We start from the raw sequence: 8,556 nt of genomic DNA on the forward strand, positions 1-8,556 counted from the left end.
AGAATCTGAAATCATTATTTACGATAAGAATTCACGGTGAATATGGACATACGGGTTATTAAGGTATCTGACCAGTGACCGGTTTTGTATCTTTACTTTGGTACGCGATTTATGACGGTATTAATCACTTACTATTAATATACCGCGTATGTTATATATATTATAATGATTACTAATATATTCTGTTGATATCTTGAGAAGATGAAAACAAACAGTAAATTCGCATAAAGCTGAATGACATATGTACAGTCAGAGTAAGAAAACCTTCGTCAATTTTGAAATTCAATCCTTTATCAAGTCTTAAACTCTTAGTACGTTTGAATCTTGACATTAAATTATTGGGACGCAATATCCTATTCCCGAGCGGTGAAGGAGATTATCGCTCAAACTGAGCATGAAAAGTAGAATAGATCTTTTCTTCTTAGAACCTTTTCTTAACCCGACTGTACATATGTATATCGAGAGAGATCTTTCAAAGAATCCTCGAATATCTTCGCTGTATGTATGAAGTTGTATGTATGTTTGAGGTTAATATAAAGCAGTAAATTATCTATCATTATATTATCTAATCTACATTAGGGTCTATACCGGAATCTGTAATAATAAAGTTGCAGTTAATATACTATAGTTTAATATATAGTTAAATTAGACAATAATTTTATCGTAATAGAACGTAGACAATAGACGACGTCAGACGTTTCAAGTTTTACCTCTAGTCGCTTAAAATGGAAGTTTATTTGAAAATATGTAGATATGTATCATATATGTAAAACAAAACAAAGCTTGGTACAACGAATAAAATATACATCACAAAACGGAACAAAACAGTGACTTATGCCTTTTTGTATCATTGGTAATAATTCGGAAATTTTGGCATTTCATACTATTTAATTATTGATACTTTAATTGTTTAGGGTAAAAACGAACTTTTGTTTTTTGTGCTCGTTCATAATCACTTTATTACGTATTATGGATATAATTTCGTTAATATGGGATGCTTCCATCGATATTATTATACCACATGTTTTTATATTGACCTTGGACTTTTTATAATACGATCCGTTAGTATTGTATATATCTCATTGCTACTAAGCTTTCGTATTGATATTGGCATGCATTTTATACTTGATTTTGTCTTATATAATAGGTAGGTGGGCCGGCAAATAGGGGACCTGACGTTAAGTGGACACCACTGCCCATAGACAATGATTCTGTTAGGAATATTAACAATTCCTGGTTTTGCCAATGTGCCACCAAGCGGGGAACTAAGGTATAATGTCCCTCGGGCCAGTGACACAGGCTCACTCATCCTTCAAACCGGAACACAACAACACCAAGTACAATACCTGGTGTCCATCACCAAGTCAATGCCAAGCAGCAATCTGCTTGGCGGCAGAACATCTGTTGTAACCAGGCGTTCGGAAAACGTCTATCACAGAGTAAAAACATTGGACTAAATACATCAAAGAGGTTCGATATAATTGCATTAATGTAAAAATATTTTTTCCTGTTAAAACTGAGCTTTCAAGCAGTTTGCCAATACTTGCTTAAACAAATCATCGATTAACCTTGTATTGTATTCGATATGATATTACATTGAGTTAATTATTCAAAACATTTTTTTTTTCTATACATCGTAAGTAATATTTGCTATACAAGATCTGATACTGTTAGGTATATAAACGATGAAGGATATATCGCTTCATTAGCTTACAGCTTTACGTCTCTTTATGGAATCTACATGTTATGTTACGTTATGTTATTATGTTACTACAAGAGTATACTCTTGTAGTAACATTTAAATAAAGGTATTTACAAACAGAGGAGAACAAAGGCCAAACTATTACGGCAGATATCTACTATCAGCAACTGCACTCCTTTATGGTAAAGGAAGAACTAGCTGCTAAACAACCGAGTCAATCGATTGGTCAATCGCTCTAGGCCACTACTGCTTCACGACAACGCAAGAGCAAACACTGCAAAACGAATAATAACCACCAAGCTAGATAAGTTAGATGAGCTACAAATTGTAATGTCTGCGACATCCACAGTCTTCTCCGGTTTTTTTGGTGAAGGGTTCGATGAACTATTTATGAGATGGCAGAAGTGCATAGATAAGAACGGTATATACTTTGATTTATTAAATAAATTTTACAAAACAAAAATTTATATTCCTCACGTAAAAAAAGTTAATTTCATATGTAAGGACTTAATATATCACTATATGGGTTTAGATTGTACCTATTTAAATAATTAAATTTCTTAGATTATTATAACAACCAATGAGAAAAATAGAGCTAATTTTAAAAAAAAAACATAATAATAAACATGACATTTAATTGTGTACATACAAGATTACATGAATGATAAAGATCGTTCTATAATGATGAGTAATTAACTTGTCAAATTTCATGAGATTCTTGACGGTTCTTTCGATAGCTTTTAATTTAATTGTAAAATTACACTTGGAAGTTTCTTCTAAGAGTCTGCTATAATATTTGGCTCAAAATTTTCCAATTGCCAGTTTCGATGTTTTGATTACTGCTCTGTGGTTGGTCAAGACTTAAAATTCCATTATTATTATTTATTGATCAATAACATGTACATATAAATTTGTTTTTATTGGTTTGTTTGATTGTAGGAAATGATGAAAATAAATTATAAAGATAATGTAGTTAAATGAATTTTAAAATACGCTTTTAAAATGATTAAATTAAAGTTTAAGTCATGAACCGCTTTTAAGTTATTTTTTAATGTCTAATTAAACCAAATAACACTACGAATCCAAATATAACTACGAATATAAATATAAATAATTGTGACTCTATTAGCACATATTATACATAAGTAAGTATTAGTCACCAAAAACGTAATACTCTTCAGAATTACTAAGTTTCATTGCGTTGTTAATTCTAAGAATTCCAAAATGTAATATCTGTAAGTTAGTATATCCGTTATCTTGACCTTCCACTCTTGTGATTCAGCTTTTGAATCTGATAAATTAGCCAAATAAATTCTTACCTTATATTGTGTAATCTCTAAAAAAAAACTGTATAAAAGTTTCCTATTCTATTATAAAACATGTTTGGCGAGAATCGGTTCAAAATATTATTCAATTGAAAACGACAAAAACATTGATTCAAAGCAAGGTCTCAACCCTGAAACTGTAACGTCATTCATATTTTACATAGTATATACTTATATAGTATTTAGTGCCAATATCATGAAATAATACAGGAAAATGAGGAAAAAAATTATATTTATCGTAAATGTCTTATATGATATCTTGAATGTGATACAATGTTCGTAACTATTTTTGTTGTTGATATATGTTTTAACTACCTATTCAAAGTCAACAAGACGCAAGATAGGACTGTCGACCATATAGTATACTAGCGACCCGCACCGACTTCGCACGGGTACAATACTGATAGTAAATATACTACAGAATTTGTTTATTTACTATATCACATTGCACAGTCTTGACTTATCAGTGTTTCTTTACTTTATTGTCCATGTATCATATACATAAAATTTTAACAAAAAGAAAAACCGACTTCTAACAAAACACTATTTTAAAACAAATGAATAACTAAAAAGTAATAAAAATAATTGCATATTTTACATATTTTTTAGAGTCCTCCTAGGTAAAATTAAATGAAAAATATTAGACTACTTAAAAGTCGATTTACGATTACATATTGTAGTTATAATTGGTTGGTTGACTAGTTGGTTGGTTAACGCGATTTTCAGTTATTCACCTATTATTTCACCTTTACTTGGTGGTAGGGCTTTGTGCAAGCCCGTCTTTGTAGGTACCACCCACTCATCAGTTATTCTACTGCCAAATAATAGTACTCAGTACTGTTGTGTTCTGGTTTGAAGGGTGAGTGAGCCAGTGTAACTACAGGCACAAGGGACCTAACATCTTAGTTCCCAAGGTTGGTGGCACATTGACGATGCAAGGAATAGTTAATATTTCTTACAGCGTCATTGTCTATGGGTTATGGTGACCACTTACCATCAGGTGGCCCATATGCTCGTCCGCTAACCTATACCATAAAAAAATATATATATTTGTCGCGCACATACATAATGCAAATTTAAGACTTATGTCGTTTTCATACGGATACGGAAAAAAATAAAATTAAAATGGGACCCCACGGGAAGCACTACCTTTCAAACAAAAAAAAATTATCAAAATCGGTCCACCCAGTGAAAAGTAAGGTAACAAACATAAAAAAAAATACAGACGAATTGATAACCTCCTCCTTCTTGAAGTCGGTTGAAAAACCTTCCTCTCAAATCACACTATCTATTAAAATTAAAAAAAAAAAATCTAAATCCGTTGCGTAGTTTTAAAGATTTAAGTATAGAAAGGGACATAGGGACTGAGAAAGCAATTTTCTTTTATACTACGTAGTGTATTTCTCTTCTATTTAATCAATCCTATATTGATGGAACTACGTTCAAGTCAAAAGTAGTAAATTGTTGTAAATTAACAGATAAGAGACTTAGAAACATGTTTTCTAGTAACAGGGCTTTGTTGCAAATCTGTTTAGGTAGTTCCCACCTGGTCATCAGATATTCTACAGCCAACCAATACTCAGTGAGTGAGTGAGCCAGCAAACCACACGCGAACCGCACCTAATATGCAGTTTAGCGAAAACTAAAAATTTTAAGAAATTGATCAATAAATTTTACAAGTCGTATGTTATAAAATCTTTTCAGTATATTTTCCTTTTATTTATTTTTTATGTTATAGGTAGGCGGGACGAATGAGCTACGAAATGGGTAACAAATATTATTTACGTCACCCATATCGCTACCACTTTGGGGAACTTTTTATTTTTATAAAATAAATATATTTAAAATTTAATTTGATTTTATTGCATTTATATAAACTTATATTTATAATTGTACCTTGTGTCAAGGCGTTTAACATATAACCTTGTTTCATGTTTCAAATATCAGAACCTTTTTAGGTAGTCATTAGAATTTTTATCGGATAAAAACACGGGGCCGATACTTTTAATCACTATAGTAATTTACTTAATTTACTAGTTATTATAATGTGTCCGTTCTGGTGTAGATAATCATGATAACAAAACGATTTCCTTCTAACAAAACTTTCTAGCGTTATTTTATAGTGACTAAGAAATAAATTTGGTCAATTTAGAGCTGGTTAGTACCAAAGTTAATTAATGTTAAATTATTATGGGTTAATCCCTAAATTTCCATGTGCTTAATTTCTGTTTACAGTTAATCTCATCCTCGGCAGTAAGACAACTTTGCGAAAGAAACCTGCAATTGTATAAATACATAGTAGAAGTTATGTCCTACTGTTGAATAGAGGTTTCAGGAATCATCAAAGCTTCGGTCGCCACACTATTCGAATTTCCCATGCGGTCGAATCATTCCGTTTGGCCTTAGACCAATAGCTTTGCAATATCATAGATGTTGCTTCTACATTTACAAAGCCACAATCTTTGGTTACAAACCACGCGATCACTCTTCTGAATTATTTGAATTTTATTTTAAAAAGGTTTTATATGTTTCGATTCCATAACTTATCTTTTTAAATCCTTAATTTGAAATTCGATCACTGTTTTTTTTTAAATTACGAGTTAAAACATTAAGCCGTAAATCGAAAAGGTCCGTAAACCAGTCAAATAATTTAACGTGAATCCTTCTCGAGACTATAATGAATGGAGATTACTTTAGGGTTTGGGAGGTCCCGTGTAAGCCTTTTATGCATTTTTTCTGTTGCACAAAGCCCGAGACTATGTTAACTAAAATAAATTAGGCTCAACAACAGCCTGTAAATTCCCACTGCTGGGCTAAAGGCCTCCTCTCCCTTTGAGGAGAAGGTTTGGAACATATTCCACCACGCTGTTCCAATGCGGGTTAGTGGAATACACACGTGGCAGAATTTCTATGAAATTTGTCACATGCAGGTTTCGTCACGATGTTTTCCTTCACCGCTGAGCACGAGATGAATTATAAAGACAAATTAAGCACATGAATCAACGGTGCTTGCCTGGGTTTGAACCCGCAAACATCGGTTAAGATGCACGCGTTCTAACCACTGGGCCATCTCGACTCAAAAATTAGACTGAATAGTGTAAAACACGTAATTGTGCATTCCTTGGGGTGTTGTTATACAAACTCTTGTGAAAAAACTTACCGCTGACCTGTCTTAAAAGGGTTAAGAATATCTAATTTTTTTGCTCTTTTTAAAATCATTAAATTAAGAAAATCAGGTTTACAAAGTGATGTCGATTAGAAAAATTTACATTTGTCAAAAAGATCAAGCTAATTTGTACTGGGTGTGTGTGATTAATGGTCAACTGGAAATATTATGCTCTGCTATTGAGTTACATTGCACTATTATTATTATTTTAAATTTTGTTTTTTAATAAAAGTATTTGGATTATAATTTAAACTTAAAAGGACTCTAAATATCCATGACAATTAGTGGCGTTGCTAGGTGAGGAAGGACCGCGGAGCAAGGAAATCCAAAAAAGAAACCTTGCGAGTTGGGTCGTGATTTTTTAGCTTCAGCAGCTTAAACCTTAGTTTAGAGAGCCTCCTGAACTCCGGGGCACTGCACCACCTGGCCCTACGAAGACTATGCCACTAATGACATTACAAGAGTAGTTGTTGTTGGGAAAACTCGAACTCTCGTGAATTAGAAATGAGTTCATATTATATTTGCATTGTAACCAATTGTCACTAATTTTATGAACTTTTTACGATTCAATATTTTCATTTGCAAGCATTTTCTTATGTATTAAACATTCAAAATCGACTTTAGAACTATTTTATAAATCTATAATGGGATAATAGAGTGAAATAAAAGCATTAACAAGTTTTATAAAGTAGCGTAATAAATGTTTGTATTATAATAATTATTTTCAATTTTTTACCGAACCGACAAACCAACCAATTAACGCACAAGACAGCTTCGTTAAAAACTTAGTCAAATAGACGTACCTATAACATTACCTCAAAGAAACAGTTTCCTTTTAAAATCAAAACGAATATAAAGTCAATTAAATCAAATGCAATTAATTACTTATAAAATGAATTATGCAACAGAATAAACCAATTAAAAACACTTCCTTTTCGATTGTTTCGGTTAGGCAACAAGAAATTCCAAAAAAACTAGTAATTATATTACTTCTAATGAAGGGTTAAGCCACACTATACTCCGTTAAATGTAAGAGAATTTTGCGTCTTCGAAGATTTTATACATTTATATTGAGGCATATAAAACGTCAATAGCGAAAACGATATAAAAATCACAGGTTATTTCCTAATCTCTTAGGCTATGGTAGTCCTTGCTTCTAGTGTTACGCTTAATAAAGGGACTCCTGTATTAAATAGGAATATTATTAATTCCTTACAAAGGAAATTGTTGAAATATAATTATCGTTTCTAAAAAATCGTCTATTGTGAAGATTTTTAAAGTTTCTATAAACTTTGAAAATTTGACAACCATTTCAGTCGAACGCTACAATATAATTGCTTGTTAGATTTTATAAATAGCGGAAATTATTATAATAAAATAAAAAGGAAGCCAAAAGTTTAAAAACATTGAACGAGTTTTATTATTTAAACTTATATTTTTTGTTATTGTTTTTTTTTTCAATTTTAATGACGACTGTTCTTATTTACATTTGAATTATTTAAAATGACACTAGAATAGGACTCATTAAATGGAATTTAACTAAGCTTCGTATGAAATATTTGGATTTTTTAGCTTTTATGCTATTATTCGCAAGAGGATCTAGCTCGAACGGCATTCTGTGTGCACTGGCTGACCGCTGGGACTCGGAAATACTGTACCACTGGATACGGCTACACGCTGTCTTAGTATGGCGATTTTTGTTTTTATGTTTGTTTATTATTATTATTTATTTTCGCTAACATTAGTTATAAGGTTGCCATGTAATACTAAAATTAAAATATGGACTATGTCTGAGACAAAATAAATAAATAAAATAAAATAAAAACCCGGCCTATCTTCGCACGGGTGCTTTAATTTAGTTAGTTTAGTATTAAGAAAATGAGAATCATCATCATCGTTTATCAAAAAGTATATACATATTATGTTTATTATAGCATCTATAGCACAAGTGTCTATGAGATTAAGGCTGTATGTATTTTATTCGTGAGTTTATTTTTGTATTGTCATGAAAACCTATGACATCCGAACTGTCTGACAAACTGAATGAAACATTTTTTTTTCACAACATTTTCCTACCAAAACACAAAACAATTCGACTATTGCTGTGGGTTTGCAAAAGAACTTTTATATAAACCTTCACATGACAATTATCAACGACGGCTATACGTTCTCAAGAGATAATTTGTCATACATTTGGAAATTGATATTATGAATACCCCTACTGCTTCCCAAAGATCTTAAAGAATTGGGATTTGAGAGAGAAATTGGAATGCCTTAGGACAATACTCCTTAGGAACTTTTTTTTGTGCTGTTGTGGTAGCTACCAACTCGTATATAAATTGTTAAACGATAAGTGAATAGAA

This window comes from Vanessa cardui, chromosome 6 (assembly GCF_905220365.1).
Source record: "Vanessa cardui chromosome 6, ilVanCard2.1, whole genome shotgun sequence".
NCBI lineage: Eukaryota > Metazoa > Arthropoda > Insecta > Lepidoptera > Nymphalidae > Vanessa > Vanessa cardui.